Source organism: Chiloscyllium plagiosum, unplaced genomic scaffold (assembly GCF_037043375.1).
Source record: "Chiloscyllium plagiosum isolate Xiang-an unplaced genomic scaffold, Cpla_swu_hap1 HiC_scaffold_6, whole genome shotgun sequence".
NCBI classification, from domain to species: domain Eukaryota; kingdom Metazoa; phylum Chordata; class Chondrichthyes; order Orectolobiformes; family Hemiscylliidae; genus Chiloscyllium; species Chiloscyllium plagiosum.
This window is the reverse complement of record NW_028270144.1, coordinates 99599755-99619050: the sequence shown is the minus strand read 5'-3', so window position 1 is coordinate 99619050 and position 19296 is coordinate 99599755. Positions and strand designations below refer to the sequence as shown.

The 19296-nt window shown below is 39.6% G+C and overlaps 1 protein-coding gene across 3 annotated transcripts in view; it reads left to right on the top strand.

The window, feature by feature from the left end:
• The window catches only part of ccdc169 (coiled-coil domain containing 169), a 72269-nt gene that overhangs the window by 30261 nt on the left and 22712 nt on the right, over window positions 1-19296 (top strand). The gene's annotated exons all lie outside the window — the stretch shown is intronic.

Here is a 19296-nt window from a genome sequence, read left to right as displayed (position 1 = left end):
AAATCTATTCATATGTTAGAGAAACTCATTTCTTTCTGGTTTCATACTGGTGATCTGGTCAGGCAGCATCCAAGGAACAGGAGAATTGACGTTTCAGGCATAAGCCCTTCTTCAGGAAAGCCCTTCCTGAAGAAGGGCTTATGCCCGAAACGTCGATTCTCCTGTTCCTTGGATGCTGTCTGACCTGCTGCACTTTTCCAGCAACACATTTTCAGCTCGGATCTCCAGCATCTGCAGTCCTCACTTTCTGCTCGCTTTTTTGGTGATCTCTAAAGGAGTGTTTTGGATTAATAGGTTATATTTTACGATGTGTTTAAAATCTCTAAATTTGTATTATGTGTAAATAGTTTTCTTTCTTGGTTTAGTCTATTTTATCATTTATTTTATGAAATTAACTTCCATTTTATTGTTAAATCCAAGATTGTAACATTGTGTTCTTATGTTTCCACTTAATTAAAACAAAAACAAAACAATGTTGGTCTATCAAGTCAAATTTCAGTCAGGAATCTGGCTTGCATGATGTGATTTCTTTTCACCTCCACTTTCTAAACCATTGAATAAGTTTACTAATTTGTATGCATTTTTTATTATGACTACACAATATATTGACATTGCCTAAATATATTTCATGTTGAACCGAGAGAAAATAGTATGAAATTGTCATTGTCAATATAATTAAACCTGAATCCTAAGAAGGTATGATATATCAATTATCACTCAGAAACTTAAACTTCCAATGTTCTAAATTGATGACAGTGTAATTTCACTTCAGGAAACACTACAAATAAAAGGAGTGACCATGTCAATACACTTAGTGTTAGTTTTCCTTCTCAAGGTGTTAAATAGTTTTATGCATTCTTTTTGCTTTTGTTTTGTATTTTAGTTAACGTTAAGATTTTCTGAATAAAATTCTTCTCAATTTCCCTGAGGACAGCTTTGAGTCAAAAAGAAAGGTACTTTTAACAGAGAGTGGAAAGAATGTGTAGAGTTGTGAATAGAATGTGAAGGAATGGCATTTGATCAATTATTCATTCAGTGAGCTATACAGATACAATGGGCTGAATGACCTCCTTTTCCTATGATTCTCTGTCTCCTGTGAGTAATCTCTTAAAGCTCCACTGCTCATACCTACAAATAATTGGTTAGACCACATCACATCTGAAGAACTGGGCTTTGATTTAGTTCTTCCACATTGGTGAGTAATATTGGCCTTGGAGAGAATTCCATGGAGAACTGCACAAATAATTTCTAACATAAATTACCCTTAGATAAGCTTGACAATTTTGGGTTATTTTACTTTACATCAGTACAGACTTGGTAATGACCTGATAAGGCTTATAAAACAATGGAAGGATTAGATATTTCTCTATCTTTATTCTTCAATGAAATTATGTAGCTGTAGGGCAACTACTCCAGATATATATTGTAACATCTTTGAACAGGCTGATTAGAAATAATATCTCGCTGTAGGGGAATGAAATGTGGCTTATCATAATGCTTCAGTCAGGATGGGTAGGTTTGGTTGACCATCAAAGCGTTCCCTGTTATGTCTATGTTTGTTCAGCAGGTACATTATTGACCTTTATAGATACTGACATGCCTTTGAATTATTTGTGTGATGCAGTGTAGTAGTGCATGCTATCAAACATGTGATTTGAGTATGGTTTAGCATTGTATGATGTTCAAAATATATATTAATACATTCTATTAGGTTCTGCTCTGTCACAGTCCTGTAGCTAAATAAAATTGCGCCTCCGTAAGATACATGTGTTCTTTCACTACCTGAAAATATGTAGATCTTGATGTTCTCATTACTTAGCAATGTGCTTGGACATTATGAGTGTGTGAAATTATTTTTTTAATTACATTCAGAATCTGCTAAGATGATATGAAGAAACTCAGGCAGCTATTCCCTTTGCAGCTTTTGAGCAGAATAGATATCAGTGAAAATGCTGAGAAAAATTGCAACTGTGAATGAGTATGCCTTTATTGATGTAAAAGGAATGCCAATATCGTGAGGGCAAAATGCATTTTATCTTGTTCTAAATAAAGTGCAATATTGTCTTTCAGATAGAACTTTCGTCCTTTCTTTGTTTCAGTTCATGGTGCTTCACATTGTGAATCTTTGTTGAATTGTCAATATGATAAAGCTAAAGAAGGTTTTGCATGCTATTAGCATTTAAACTTAATGATTTATACTGCACGCAGATTAAAAGAACATGTAATGCAGAAAACAACTGCTTTAATTTGGTCATGTCTATTCTTTAATAATTGGAATGTCATTGTGAATTACTCTATTTATGGCTGTGTTTAATTCAGTGTGAACTGTGATAATCACACTAAAAGCAAGATTGCCAGAGAAAAAAATCATCCATAAACAGTAATTAGGCAGTAACATTACTGTGGACAGAATAATTCTTGTTTTCTAAGTTACTGGCCCATGTAAGTGTGCTCATCTGATAAGGTTACATTATTAGCCCTGAAGACTAGATTGAAGGACTGGTGCATTTTTTCTGGTTTATTTTAAATTCATTCTCGTTTCACCTTGTTACCATGATACAGGTCCTGCTGGGAGCTGAGTCGACATAACATTATAGGGCTTGCTATGAATAAGACAGCTGAAAATTCAAACGCTCCAAAATCAACAAAAAACCTGCTCCTTAAGATTTTATAATTCAATGGAATACAGCACATAAACAGGCCCTTCAGCCCAACAAGCCTGCGCCAATTCCTAATCTTTATTCAGATCCATTATTTATTGCCTAAATGCGGTTTCTATCCTTCTGTTCACCTCCTGTTCATTTGTCTATCAAGATGCGCCTTAAACATTGCTAACTTGCCTGCTTCCAGCACCTCCACTGGCAGTGTGCTCTAGGCACACACCACCCTCTGTGTGAAATATTTCCCCCATACGTCTCCCCTATACTTTTCCCCCTCTCACCTTCAACCTTTGTAGTTGACCTTTTCACCCTGGAAAAAGGCTTTGACTTCACCTGACCTATGCCTTTTATATGTTTGTAGACCTCTATCACGTTGCTCCTTGGCCTCCATTTTTCTGGTGAAAACAATCGAGAGTTTATCCAACCTCTCCTCATAACTAAAGCCCTACAGACCAGGCAACATCCCGGTAAATCTTCTTTGCATCTTCTCCGAAGCATCCATGTCCTTCTAGTAATGGCGACCAGAACAACATGCAATATTCCAAATGTGGCTTAATTAAAGTTTTATACAGTTGAAACATAAGTTGCCAGCATTTATATTCGATGCCCTGGCCGATGAAGGCAAGCGTGCTGTATGCCTTCTTGATCACCTTATCCATCTGTGTTTCCCCTTTCAGGGATCTTTGGACCTGCATATCCAGACCCTTCTGTATGTCAATGCTGCTCAGGGTTCTGCTATTTATTGTATAATTCGCACCTGAATTTGATCTTCCAAAATGCATTACCTTGCAAATTTTCCAGATTAAACTCCATCTACCACTTCTTTGCCCAAATCTGCAATTTATGGATATTCCATTGAATCCTTTAATAATCCTCCTCACTATCAGCAACTCCGCCAATATTGGCGTCATCCACAAACTTACTAATCAGACCACCTAAATTTTCCTCCACATCTATACATATGTAGCAAACATAGATTCCAGCACTTTCATTGTTTGTTTTTCAAATCTAAATGAACATCTTTAACCGGTGACGCTCAGCTCACACAATGCAGTTAATACAGACATAATTGTTCCAGTAACCATTCCATTATGCTCTCAATGTGCTGTTTCATTTGCTTTTAACATACTTAATCAAGGTATGTTGCAATACAATATTGATTCTTTTCTCACTGCATGGCTGTAGCCAGTTGAGCTGTTAAAATGCCTAATGTTATTTCATAGATGCTGATGGTGCCCTGTATGTGGCTGTAATTTTGTAGGTATGTTGTAAGAAAACACAAAAATGGCTACCAAATTGACAGGGTTCCTATCAATTGAAGTGTTAAACACAAAATCTGACCTTTCTTCCTATAACCACTTCATTGCTGTCTATTGCATGAATGTCATGAAATATTCTGCTACATTATTACTCTGAAGTTCTGCAAACGGCATTAGTAACATTTATTAGCAAATAAATTAACACTATTTAGTGAAGATCTCTGCAATACCTGCTTAGTTGTCAATGGTCAAACTTGGCATTAATTCTTTTGAAAAATGTACTGTTTCTCTTTCACATTGACATATATGTCTGGCAGATTATTTATAGAGTGCTTCTTAATGGCATTTGTAACCTGGCAACAGATTAAACTGCTTCTGTGAAGCCACATTCATCAACGACAGACATATTTTTTGCAATAAAATTTTCAATCATGTCAGTGATCGTAGACTTCTCCCTTTGTGTATGTGACAGCAACCTTACACTTTGCAGAACTGAATTTCATTTTTGTCCTTTTCTTTTGTTTCAATATCTTCTTTTTACATCAGTGTATTGCATTCTCATTGAGTTGTGACAGAAATTGTTTGCTTGCTAAAAACACCATATCTATATTTTTTTCAAAACACCTCTCCCACAATGACTTGGCCCCCATCAAACTCATGACAATGGATCTTTTTCTCCTTCCTCTTGGTATATCTTGCTCCTCCCTTCTGTATGATCTCTTATTCAACAGTCCCACAATTTCTGTTTTCCAATTCTTGAGTGCGAATGCAACTTTTGTCGACCATATCGCTGACTTCAATTTTACTTATCTTTCTCAATATTACAATTTCCAGAAACTTGTTCTTGCCTTTCCAATGTAGAATTTTCTCCACCTTTGCTTTAATATTCTCCTGCAGTTTATACAGTAATTTAGCCACTTCAAAGCTAAATGGGCCAATGGAATTTTTAAACGTTACAGGATGCAAAATTCAATTGCATAGCAAATCTGGTATTACAGTTACAGGAACTAGCATACCCAAAAAAATAGCAGATAATCTACTTCTGCGAGTCACATGTTTGTAGGAGTGCCAGCACTGGCATGCCTTGTCTGCCAAATTCATGTGGAGTGGGCAGTATTATGATATTTGTCAGTGTCCAATGCAGATTTGGTACCTGATCTGACATTTTCGTCCTAGTCCACGTCAGTTATCACCTCTTTAAATGCTGTATGGGGGTACCCTACCCCATTTTTAAAGCTGAAACTTTCAGTGAGGTCCTTTTGACTGTTGCTGCAGAATGAATGATAGTAGTATTGAAGGAGGAAGGACAATTGTGATGGACTGGTATTTCCAATATTTTCAGAAATGTTTGAAAGCCTATTGGCAGAAAACTTCCTCGCACTAATGGACATCATGGCTGCAGTCCATCTCTGGATGCATGCTGATAAGAACATTGAGTGTAGATGCCAGAAAAGGGAAGCCGTGCCCAACAGGAGGAGGACTCCTAATCAAAAGCCCTGGCCACATAGGGTAGTTGGAGGGCACTTATCCTACCTTCACCTTAGCTAGGATCAGTGACTGAGATGGCTATGTTTCACCAAGACAAGATGGCTTTCCAATTGAAGATGACCATGGCTTTGACTTTCCACACTAGTAGATTTTTGCAGGAGGAAGCTGGTGGCACTGCCAACATAGCATCATTCACCATACATGATTGCACGAGGAAGGTGACAAAGACTGTGTAGGAGAGAGGACTTCATTGTCTTCTGTTTAACCAGACCTTTCCTGGTTATCAGAAATCAGAGACTGGAAGTGTGCAGCTCTGTGGATGCCACACATTAATTGGGAGATTTTCTATGACCACAATTGGCATAACTTCCATGTGTGAAGTTGGGTAAATGTGCATTTTTTGCAAGTATGGTATCACTTTAAGAATCTAATCACAACAGAATGAGGACATTATTGGCCATTTTGGATGGTAAACAGCTCTGTCTAACCTTGCTACCTGTTGAGGAAACATCTTTGAAATGAATTATTTCCTTTTAAAGCTCCTTCCTGGAACTTAAACAAGAAAAAAAACTGGCAATGAGGATAAAATGATTCACCAGGTCAACCAACAGATTTGTCAAAATAAAACGAATTGTAATCCTTGCAACAGGTCTCTGAGGCCATTTGATAAAAAGAAAAAAAAACAAAAGATGCTGTTGCTGTACTGAAGCAGATACACAGTCAGTAGAAAAGAGAAGAATTCTCCCCAGGAAACAGGTGAACAGTGCAGAAGAAGCTTGCCACATGCTCCACTCTGAAGGAACCCTATGATTAACAAGTATCCTACATGGAGGGAATTGTTTTGAACTAGGAGTGCAGACTCTGAAAGAAACAGGCAAACTAAGGTATATCTTGTTTTGAACAAGAACAAGTGAGGTGGTGCTAAAATGTACATGGTGCATCGTACTACACATGCCCTTCCCATTCTAAACAAATGCAGGAAATTTTGATGCCATATGGTGAAAATAAAGAGAGCTGGAACACCTATACAGAAAGATTCCATGTTCAAGCTAGCGCATTGAAGCAAACATAGCCATCCCTGCATTCCTGAGTATTAAGTAGGGGAAAAAAAACATTTAAGCTCCTGAGGAGCCTGGTCTAGCCAGAGAAGCCAGTTTCTAAAACTTAAAAAGAAATAGTAGGAATTCTAGAACCATTTTTCACCAAAATGATTGGTGACTACTGAACAGTTCAGATACCACAAGTACAACCAGCATAATGGTGGTGAATCCACCTCCAAAATTCGTGGAAATTTTAAAGAAGTTAACACAATTTAGTGAATTTGGAGGTAACTTAAATGATGCTATCAGAGACCGACTGGTGTGTGGTTTAAGGTGTGAATCAACCCAGAAGAAATTCCTAACAGAAAGGAACCTGGACTTAAATAAAGCCCCAGAAATAGCAGTCTTGATAGAACTAGCAGCCAAGGAAGCTCAATAGCTAAGCTCAAGCACAGAGTTTGCAAAAGGGCAGCTGAGAGATGAGTACAAATGCAGACTCCAAATTGCCATTGGTGCCGAAAAAACAGTTATGCAGTGGCAAATTGCTGACATAAAGAAACAGTATGAAGAAACTGAGGCAAAAATGGGCATGTTTGAGGAAGAAATATGAACAACACACAGCAAAAGTACAGAAACTGAAGAGTAGGAATAAAATCTACATGATACACTGCCATCATGAGAAAAGCCGAGATCCTCAGTCTGAAGAAGAGCTGTTATTAAACATTGCTGGATCCACCAGTCAATAGTGTGTCACTCCCTTACTGAATAACAAACCAGTTAGAATGGAGGTGGACACAGAATGGCAATTTCATTGATAACTGAAGTGTTTTTCAGAAGCAACTGAATTCCATTGCGTTGAGACCTAAAGAATTGTACTAGCTAGTGCTGCCGTTAAGGGGTTGTATGGATGTGAATGTTTAGGCATATGGCGAGTCTGAAGATTTGTTTTTGCTCTTTACTAAATTCAATGAGTGCTTGGAATCCTGGTACATGAATCTCAAAATATTGGCATGCAGTTGCAGCAAGTGATTAGGAATGCAAATGGATTGTTGTTATTTATTGCAAGGGGAATGGAATATAAAAGTAAGGAACAATTGCTGCAACTGTACAGAGTCTTTGTAAGACTCCATCTGCAGTAGAATGTATGTTTTTGGTCTCCTTATTGCATGAGAGGCAGTTCAGAGAAGGTCCACTTAGATGATTCCAATATGAGGGATTATCATATGAGGAAAGTTTGTACAGGTTGAGCCTACGCCCATTGAAGTGGAGAAGAATGAGAAGCCATATTGAAAGATAAGATTCTTACAGAACTTGATACGGGGCATGCTAAGGGGATGTCTTGACTTCCAAAGTAGTCTAGAACTAGGGGACACAGTTTTAAAAATTATAGATCTCCCAGTTAACACAGAGATAAGTTGATTTTTTTTTCTCTCTGAAGATTGTTAGTCTGAATCCCCAGTGAACAGTGGAAGCAGTGAATATATTCATGGCTGAGTTAGATTTTGATTGACATGAGTTAAGAGGAGCAGAAAGAAAAGTGGAAATGAGGCCACAATAATTTCAGCCATGATCTTATCTAATGGCAGAGCAGGTTTGAGGGGATAAGTAGCCTATTTCTCCTCCTAATTCTTTTGCCTTTGTGAGACCGCACTGGCGAACCAGGTGATAGTTCTTAGGAATCTCAAAGCAAAAATGCAGAAGAAGAAAGTCCCATGTGAGGAAAAGGAGTGGAGACAGAAATCGGTTATCAATCTCACCATGCAGCTTGCAAATAACGACAGTGCCTGTGATTCAATTTGAATGCATCTGTTTGTTATGTCTGTCATAGCTGACTGAACAACTGGGAGTATGTGAAACCTGCGAAACATGGGTGTGATGCTTACAGCATTGTTAAGTGCGAGAGTGAATGTGGATATGAGAATCCTGTTTGCTGATGAGAGTATAGTTCATTGAACTATGCGCAAGCATTTGCCTGGAGATGCCATTTAAAGATATATTTAATAACTGTGGCCACTCCATGAGATAATTGACATTATGGCAGCACTCCTGAAGGTTGACATCTGAATTTGGCTGCCTTAGTCACTGGCTCCCATGCCTTTCTCTGGAGATGTCTTGAGTGTGTTCTGGCAGAGTCTGTTGTCCCAGAATGTAGTCCTGAGCTCCACCCAAGTGAAGTTTAATACAATTGTTCACAACTGCCAAACAATATTTTACCTGACAGTGAGGTGAGAGTGGTTGCCATTGACAACAAGGAAGGAATTGACTGAATATGTGTGAAGAAGCCATAATTCAGTAAGAATCAGGGGTAACTCTCCAATGATTTGAGGTATAGCTAGCTTAAAGGAATATGTGGTTATTGGAGGCCAGTCCTCACAACCTCAAAACATTGGCATTATCCCAAGGAACTCCAATGTGTGACCACTGTCAGTTGCTTCATTAATTAACTTCTATTATTAGGACAGAAGTGAACTATTAGGTAGGAGTAGCATTTTATTCAGCTCTGTTTGGAAATCCTCATTGTGTGTCTGCATGTACCAAGCACTGGAAAACATTCAGGTTTGGGCTCATAAGTGGCAAGTACCATCCATCTTACTTAAGTGCCAGCCAAAAACCATCTCCAATAAGGGAACAGCTAACCATCCATCCTTGAAATTGATAAACATTACCATTGCTGAATTCCTCACTATCAAGACGTTGAGGACCATCATTGACCAAAAATTAACAAGACTAAAAAGGAAGAAAATCTGCTATTCTTGTTTTGGCTGAACTTGTATCTCTGGACCTATAGCAAAATGATTGACTCCTAACTACTATCTGGACAATCAGGGATGGGCAATATATATGTGGCCATTCTGTGATGCCCAATCCCATGAATAACGTTTTGATAAAAGCAAGTCAGAGGTTGGGAATTCAGTTGTAAGTAACTCACCACATAGTACTTCAAAATCTTTTCAAAATCTGGGTGATGGAATACTCCTTAATTACATTGAGTGCAGACTCAATAATATTTAACCAGGTTGACACCATCTAAAACAAAGCAATCTGTCTACTTGATACCATTAATTTAAATATTCACTCCTTCCATTACTAATGTACAGTGACAACAGTATGAACCATCTACAAAATACATTGTAGCAATTCATCAAGCCTCCTTTGAAGGTATCTTCCAAACCTGTAATCACTACTGCCTATATGAACAAGGCCAACGGGCATGTGGAAACACCAAGATCTCTACATTCTCTTCCAAGTTGCACATTGTCCTGACTTGGAGCTTTATACTATACTTTCTTTGTCACTGGGTCAAAATCCTGGAACTCCTGTCATAACAGCACGTGGGTATAACTATAGGATATGAGGCTGTATCTTTTTTTGGCTTATCGCAAATTGTGTTGAGTTTTTGGAGAGTTTTCCCCATTTACTATCACCCACTACCACCACCACACCCTCCGACATCATTAACCCAGCATGCCCCCTGCGCTGCATTTGTAGCGGAAATTCATTTCATGCTCTGATTACTGGATTTGCTGCAAACAAATGAAGTCTTGCCACTTGAATCTATTTAGAATAGTAGTCTACTGAAAATAACTGAATCTTCCCTTTGAATTCAAATAAATTGGTTGCTAAATCTTCTGGTCTTTCCTTCTGAGGAAATTGATGGCTCTATTGTCCCCTGACTATTTATGGCACACCTGTGAAATGACAAAATGAAATATACAATTTTATTCAAAATGCCCAGTCACCATACTGATTTGGTCTCTTGCTATATATTTTGTAATGCCTACATGTTCCCAATGATGTCTTTATAGATTCTTATGACTTTGGTGTAGCTTTTCTATGTTCATATCAATAAATATCACACTTTTGTCAAGAGTTGTTTTGCTTATGGCAGATTTTCAATATTTGATTTGCTGGACAATATTTTGACACCTTTGCAGACAGCGTTGTCTAAGCTTTAAGCACTCCTCATCTGTTTTCTGAGCTGCAAACATTTTTTGAGTTTTCTTTCAGTTGCTGGTCAGGTAATGATAATTGCAGTAGAATCTGAGCCCACTTCTTCAATTAGATCCAACTTTCTATGTTTGCTTGATCCACTGCTGCCCTTGATAGTGCATCAATCATTTATTTGTACCTTGACTGTTATAGTCGAGAGTGTGGTGCTGGAAAAGCACAGCAGGTCAGGCAGCATCCTGACCTTCAGGCGAATCAACGTTTCGGGCATAAGCCCTTCGTCTGGAATCACTGACAATTATAAACATATCTCATCGTTGTAAGCCTGACTCTTTGTATTTGCTGTGACATTTTTAAGATCTCCTTTAATCTTAATAACATGAGAATTGGCGTATGGTCCACCTTGACCTGGAATCTCAATGCTCTGAGATAGTCTGCGAACCTTTTACATCCCCATATACTGTCAATGCTTGCTTTCTGATTATGGATCCTGATCTTTACCTGAGTAGTTTTTCAGATTATCCTTTCTAATGTTAAATTCTTCTTAGATTGGAGGAAATCTGATGATTTTTTTTGTTCCATGTTCCAGCTACATTGCAATCTATAATTCATCCTATAAGGCTCCAGACCTACAGTACAAATCTGTTAAAAATCAATTCTCCCTGTCATTGAGATTGTTGATTGAATCTTGCTCTTCCTATAAATGCATTTTTGGGGCTAAAGTATGCATCAAATGTATAAGTTAAGGCCTCATACTCTGTGGTAGTTTCTCCCATGCTTTGGCTTACCAGAGCACCATCTGCAATTGTACTTGCACATATAGAAACATGTTGACTTCGTGTCACTGCTCCTATGCATGCAAACCTGTTGGTCACAAAGCCTTGTAAAGTTCTGTCCTGCTCTTCAGAATCTTTGCACTCTGCTGGTTGGCATTTATAGGCTCTTTACTGGCCTTAGAAGTACTCGCACATTTTCAGCTTTGTGTTCAAAGTTTCAAGTTCTGCCCTGGCCTTTGGAGTCTTCCTGCTTTGTTGCTGCATCTTGCGGATTATAATCTGACTTCAAATCCTGATTGTGGAGGTTTCTTTTGCTACCACCACGTTTTATTCTATGCTTTAGAGTCATAGAGATGTACAGCATGGAAACAGATGCTTCGGTCCAACCCGTCCATGCCGACCAGATATCCCAATCCAGTCTAGTCCCACCTGCCAGCACCTGACCCATATCCCTTCAAACCCTTCCTATTCATATACCCATCCAAATGTCTCTTAAATGTTGCAATTATACCAGCCTCCACCACATCCTCTGGCAGCTCATTCCATACACGTACCACCCTCTGTGTGAAAAAGTTGCCCCTTATGTCTCTTTTATATCTTTCCCCTCTCACCCTAAACCTATGCCCTCTAGTTCTCGACTCCCCAAACCCAGGGAAAAGACTTTACCTATTTACCCTATCCATGCCCCTCATAATTTTGTAAACCTCTATAAGGTCACCCCTCAGCCTCCGACGCTCCAGGGAAAACAGCCCCAGCCTGTTCAGCCTCTCCCTGTAGCTCAGATCCTCCAACTCTGGCAACATCCTTGTAAATCTTTTCTGATCCCTTTCAAGTTTCACAACATCTTTCTGATAGGAAGGAGACCAGAATTGCATGCAGTATTCCAACAGTGGCCTAACCACTGTCCTGTACAGCTGCAACATGACCTCCCAACTCCTGTACTCAATACTCTGACCAATAAAGGAAAGCATACCAAACGCCTTCTTCACTATCCTATCTACCTGCGACTCCACTTTCAAGGAGCTATGCACCTGCACTCCAAGGTCTCTTTGTTCAGCAACACTCCCTATACACCTTACCATTAAGTGTATACGTTCTGCTAAGATTTACTTTCCCAAAATGCAGCACCTCGCATTTATCTGAATTAAACTCCATCTGCCACTTCTCAGCCCATTGGCCCATTTGGTCCAGATCCTGTTGTAATCTGAGGTAACCCTCTTCGCTGTCCACTACACCCCCAATTTTAGTGTCATCTGCAAACTTACTAACTGTACCTCTTATGCTCGCATCCAAATCATTTATGTAAATGACAAAAAGTAGAGGGCCCAGCACCGATCCTTGTGGCACTCCACTGGTCACAGGCCTCCAGTCTGAAAAACAACACTCCACCACCACCCTCTGTCTTCTACCTTTGAGCCAGTTCTGTATCCAAATGGCTAGTTCTCCCTGTATTCCATGAGATCTAACCTTGCTAATCAGTCTCCCATGGGGAACCTTGTCGGACGCCTTATTGAAGTCCATATAGATCACATCTACTGCTCTGCCCTCATCAATCTTCTTTGTTACTTCAAAAACCTCAATCAAGTTTGTGAAACATGATTTCCCACGCACAAAGCCAAGTTGACTATCCCGAATCAGTCCTTGCCTTTCCAAATACATGTACATCCTGTCCCTCAGGAATCCCTCCAACAACTTGCCCACCATCAAGGTCAGGCTCACTGGTCTATAGTTCCCTGGCTTGTCTTTATCACCCTTCTTAAACAGTGGCACCACGTTTGTCAACCTCCAGTTTTCCAGCACCTCACCTTTAACTATCGATGATACAAATATCTCAGCAAGAGGCCAAGCAATCACTTCTCTAGCTTCCCACAGAGTTCTCGGGTACACCTGATCAGGTCCTGGAGATTTGTCCACTTTTAACCTCTGTAATCTGGACATTTTGCAAGATGTCACCATCTATTTCCCTACAGTCTATATCTTCCATATCTTTTTCCACAGTAAATACTGAAGCAAAATATTCATTCAGTATCTCCCCCATTTTCTGTGGCTCCACACAAAGGCTGACTTGCTGATCTCTGAGGGGCCCTATTCTCTCCCTAGTTATCCTTTTGTCCTTAATATATTTGTAAAAACCCTTTGGATTCTCCTTAATTGTATTTGCCAAAGCTATCTCATGTCTCCGTTTTGCCCTCCTGAATTCCCTCTTAAGTATACTCCTACTTTCTTTATACTCTTCTAAGGATTCACTCGATCTATCCTGTCTATACCTGACATATGCTTCCTTCGTTTTCTTAACCAAACCCTCAATTTCTTTAGTCATCCAGCATTCCCTGTACCTTCCAGCCTTCCCTTTCACCCTGACAGGAAAATACTTTCTCTGGATTCTTGTTATCTCATTTCTGAAGGCTTCCCATTTTCCAGCCGTGCCTTTACCTGTAAACATCTGCCTCCAATCAGCTTTTGAAAGTTCTTGCCTAATACCGTAAAGATTGGCCTTTCTCCAATTTAGAACTTCAACTTTTAGATCTGGTCTATCCTTTTCCATCACTATTTTAAAACGAATAGAATTATGGTTGCTGGCCCCAAAGTGCTCCCCCACTGACACCTCAGTCATCTGCCCTGCCTTATTTCCCAACAGTAGGTCTAGTTTTGCAACTTCTCTAGTAGGTACATCCACATACTGAATTCGAAAATTGTCTTGTACACACTTAAGAAATTCCTCTCCATCTAAACTTTTAATACTATGGCAGTCCCAGTCTATGTTTGGAAAGTTAAAATCCCCTACCATAACCACCCTATTATTCTTACAGATAGGTTAATACTTCTACAAGCATGGTTCAATATCTCTGTATCTCTGGTCTGGTCTACACATACATGCCTAGACATTGCTGACTCCTTAACCAACTTCTAAACTAATGTTTTTCAACTCCTTCAGTACCATAATGTTCTTTATTTACAACTGTACTTTACTGAATATGCTCTCTGATATAGTGTCTAAAACCTCTCTCTCTACCTGCCTCTTTCCAGTTTGGTGTCTTCTAGTATGATGTGCCAATGTCAGAATTACATCATTTCCATCTTCCAGTATACTACAGGGATATTTGTGTGTCAGATTGAAATAAATGACAAGCTTGCTTGCTTAAACATAATAAGAGTCATGATTATAGAGTAATAGCAGGTTCATTTGGCAAGTAATAGATGAACAACAATTAACATGAGTCTCAGTAATCTAATACATTAAGAGTGGATCAATTCTGATGGCCACAGATTTATATTCTGAAATCTAAATAAAATTTAACTCCATGCCAAATTGTCTGGAAAAGATAATCAGTGAACAATGGTTTGAATATTCATGGGCTTCTGCAGCATTCTTTAATTGTGTCCTGCTAAATGTTTGTGGCTTGCTAGGGAAATACGGTTCTAGACATTTAAAAAAAAATACACAGAAGAAGAATAGAATAATCATTTCTCAGGCCAGCCACATTGTACAGAATACTTCCACCCCCTTCTGAAGAAGAGACTTGAGACTAGTATCTTTCCACTTGCAGCAATTAAGGCATCTCAATTGTTTCCATTGATATTATTTCAATACCTGTGATTACTGATGCCTGATTTTGGTTTACTGTTTAAGTTCAAGGCCATTATATACAAAATGGGGGAAAAACATTACTTTGCTTCTAGCTACTCACTAGGAATGGCATGATGCATATGAATTTTCCTTCTACTTTGTAAACAATAGACAAACTGGTGTTCCGGTTTCCAACCACAGTCCAAAGATATGCAGGTTGAGTGGATTGACTATGCTAAGTTTCTCCTTAGTGTCTCAGGATGTGCAGGTTAAGTGGGTTATCTATGGGAAATGCAGGGTTTTGAGGATAGGCTAGGGTGGGGTGGAATGGTCTTCAGAGGTGCATGACACAATGGGCTGAATGGTCACCTTTCCACACTGTAGGAATTCTGCACCAAAGGTGAGCCGTCCCTGTATGCAAAGCGTTCTTGAAATAGCATTGCAATGATACATGCTTGTGCACCCAGCATTGCAAATCTCTGCATGCTGAGCATCCTGCAAATGTTTTGGAGAAGTACCATGGTGGTTATGATGGGTTGATAAATGTCAGATGATGCCATGTCTATCGATGAGGGGTATATGCAACTGGCCATGCCCTGAAATGCTGTTTAGGCCTAAGAAACATGGAGGTCCTTCATACCCAACTGTGAGCAGAACTTGCCAGGCACTCACTCTGACTTCCATGTTAAGGTTTTTGAACCTTTATTTAAAAAGGGAAGCACTGTGGATGTTGGAAATCAGAAACAAAAACAGAACTGGCTGGAAAACCTTAGCATCTCTGGCAGTGTTTGTAGAGAGAAATCAGAGTTATGTGACCTTTGTTCAGAAGTGAACAGGCTTTTGTTTTGGTAAGGTAGCAAGCTGCATGCTAACGAATCAAGTTTAAATTTAGATTACTTACAGTGTGGAAACAGGCCCTTCGGCCAACAAGTTCACAAATACTCTGAAGGGCAACCCATCCAGACCCATTCCCCTACATTTGCCCTAACACTACGGGCAATTTAGTATATCCAATTCCCCTGGCCTGCACATCTTTGGACTGTGGGAGGAAACCGGAGCACCCGGAGGAAACCCACGCAGACACGGGAGAATGTGCAAACTCCATACAGACAGTTGCCTGAGGTGGGAATTGAACCCGGGTCTCTGGCGCTGTGAGGCAGCAGTGCTAGCCACCGTGCCGCTGCCACTGTGCCGCTGTGCCACTGTGCCGCTGTTGAGGCATTAATTAGGAGTTTCACAAACCAGAATCAATGTTAATTGGCAACTCACCTCTGCCTTGTGAAACATTTGCCCCACTCCTTGACAAAATTATAAAAGAGAGAATGTGCTGCTTCTGATGTCAAGAGGGATGCACCAGACTTCTTGTCTAATTCTGCCACAAATCCCACGTCACTCAGACGTCGATAAGATTCTGCCAAGTGAGCCACTATTGCACAGAATGAGGCAACTTAGCCCTTATGTGCTTTATTGGAAATACTTCTAAAGTTTCTAAGGTTGAATTTGCTGGAAAGATTTTCATAATATAAAAGATATAGGATCACTGAAACTTTTAGGTTCATGATTCTAAGATGCAATGTGCGTTATTTTTGATCAAGAAAAGAGCTGGCATGTGATATCCTCAGTATTAGACAAACTATGGGGTTCTTTTTCACTGGAACATAGGAGGTTGTGGGGTGATTTTATAGAGGTTTAGTAAATCATGAGGGGCATTGATAAGGTGAATAGCAAAGGTCTTTCCTTAAGGAGGGGGGAGTTCAAACTAGGGGCATATTTTTATGGTGAGAGGAGAAAGGTTTAAAAAGGACATGAGGGGCAACGTTTTTACACAGAGAGTGGTTATACTTGGAATGAACTACTAGAGGAAGTGATGGATGTAGGTACAGTTGAAGTGTTTAAAAGACACTGCATTCGTATCTCCTCAGTGACTGGTAACCACCTCTCCGATAAATCTAGCTGTTGAGTACAGAACCTAAAAGGAATTACGCGGTCTTCTATATATTTTCTAATCAACAAGTCACATTATAAGTATTGCATACAGTGCAGCTAACCATTCTCTCCTACTTTTAGCTCTCATGATTCGGTTTCTCTCTGTTCTGGCCTACTGTCAATAATCTCCTTGTCTGTCTGCCCCTTTCAGATCTGTTTCTCCCTCTCGGGTCTGTCTATACCTAGTCACTCACCCCACCATCCCCCATATTCAGCATAAGTAAAATGTTAACGCTGCTTTCTCTCCACGGATGCTGCCAGACCTTCTGTACTTCTCCAGCGATTTCTGTTTTGGTTCAGATCTCCAGCATCTGCAGTTTTTTGTTTTATTTTTATGCTGATACATTTAGTTTCTCTTTAGAAAAATAGTATATGCCTACCTTATGTTGATTATTGATCAGGCTTTAAGAGTCTTAAGTTTACTGAGTCCAAGGCAGGTAGATGTTGATAAGCTACATATCAGCCATACTGTCTGATACTATTACCAGATTTTTATCTCTGAATGTATGCTATTAGATGTATTACTTTGAAAATGTACAATACTGACACCATGGAACAACATTTGGAAAAGGTGAAAAATAGGTCCTGTCATGACACATTAGGGTAGCACCCCATAAATTGAGCCCTACTATTCCCAAAGTCATATCCAATTTTCAAGGTTTATTTTTCAAAGGTATGTGCACATTATCCCAATTTACCTGACTTTCAGGCCAAGGTTGATAGTCCAGTTATTCTAAGTTTCGATATCAAATAAAAGGATAAAAACCATTGGCATATTACACTATTACCGCTTTTAGATTAGATTAGATTAGATTAGATTACTTTACAGTGTGGAAACAGGCCCTTCGGCCCAACAAGTCCACACCGACCCGCCGAAGCGCAAACCACCCATACCCCTACATTTACCCCTTACCTAACACTACGGACAATTTAGCATGGCCAATTCACCTGACCTGCACATCTTTGGAACTGTGGGAGGAAACCGGAGCACCCGGAGGAAACCCACGCAGACACGGGGAGAATGTGCAAACTCCACACAGTCAGTCGCCTGAGGCGGGAACTGAACCCGGGTCTCTGGCGCTGTGAGGCAGCAGTGCTAACCACTGTGCCCCGTGCCGCTTTGTGTACACACACACAGATTATTGGTGGAGGTAGAAAAACTGGAAAGTCAGTTCACTGTTTTCACTTCCCAATTCTGATGGTGAGATAATCTCACTTTGGCTAGTCAGGCCCTTAGTGTTCACTTGTCTTTCACCGGAAACTTATATACGGTTGTAAGATATACAGAGTGACTGATTCACTTGGAAAATGTCTCTCATTTATCAATTCAAAAGTCACAGCTCACAGCAACTGCTGCAGGGCAGGTAATTGGTTTTCTTCACCTTTAAATTGGTTTGTTTTACTGCAGAGATTAGATGAATTCTGCTGGGGAGAATAACAGCACACCCTACCATGTCTATCCTCTGTATGTCTGTGTCTCTGTAACTTGTTTCCAGTTCTAATCTGCTGAGTTAGTGAGAACCAATCAGCTACAGCAGTAAACAACTCTTCAGCTCTGAGTCATCTGCTCGGTTCAACACAGTTCTTGGAGTAAGAGATGTTGGATAGCTAAGTGGATGATTTAGGCAACAAAAGTAATATTTGTTTTGGCAACAGAGTTAAGGTTGCTGATTGAATATTCTGTTGCAATAAGCCTAAGTTTAGCTAGTTTCCATATTGAATCATTCAAAAAGGGCAGGATGGTTAGCTCCACATTTATTCAACCTTTTTTATTTTGAAGTATTTATGTGTACAGTGTAAACAAGTGACTCCTAAATATCACACTACCAGCTTGACTAATATTTTACTCTTATAATAATGCCAAAAATATTTTTTGAGAACTAGGAAGTTGATTGTCTTCATTCAATCATTATCCATTATTCTTTCCACACTCTACTCATCTGCATTCATTTTCCAACAGACAGATTGCCCACTGACTTAACCAGAAATAGCATCTGCCTCATTATCGACTTGAGAATCTTCACTGAGATTTTTGAAGTTACTCCAAATGCTTTGTGAACATTCAAAATTGCAGAAAGAGTAGGAAAATAATGTGAAAGTAGATTTGTGTAGAATTGTGGTCGTAGTTGAGTTTCCGTGAAACTATCCAAATAAAAGAAATAATGGCAAATTTAATGTGAATTGTAAGGATTAAACATTTGCCAGAAACAGTGGTCACATCTGATTGCAACCATAGGAAAGAGATACCAAGTGAAGTCTGTAGTTACTTATATTACTAATCCACCAAAGGATTAGCTCCGTTGGCTGCATGGTTGGTTTGCAAAGCAGTGTGATGCCAACAGTGTGGGTTCAATTCCCATCCTGGCTGAGGTTACTATGAAGGACTGTCCTTCTTAACTTCTTCCCCCTGCCTGAGGTATGGTGGCCCTCAGGTTAAATCACCACCAGGTATCTCTTGTCTAATGAGAGAGCAGCCCTATGGTCTGGTAAGGTTATAGTGACTTGACTTGAACCCATCAAAATGCTCAAGTCAGGTCTCTGTGGTACTTTATTTTGTGCAGTTGATTAAAT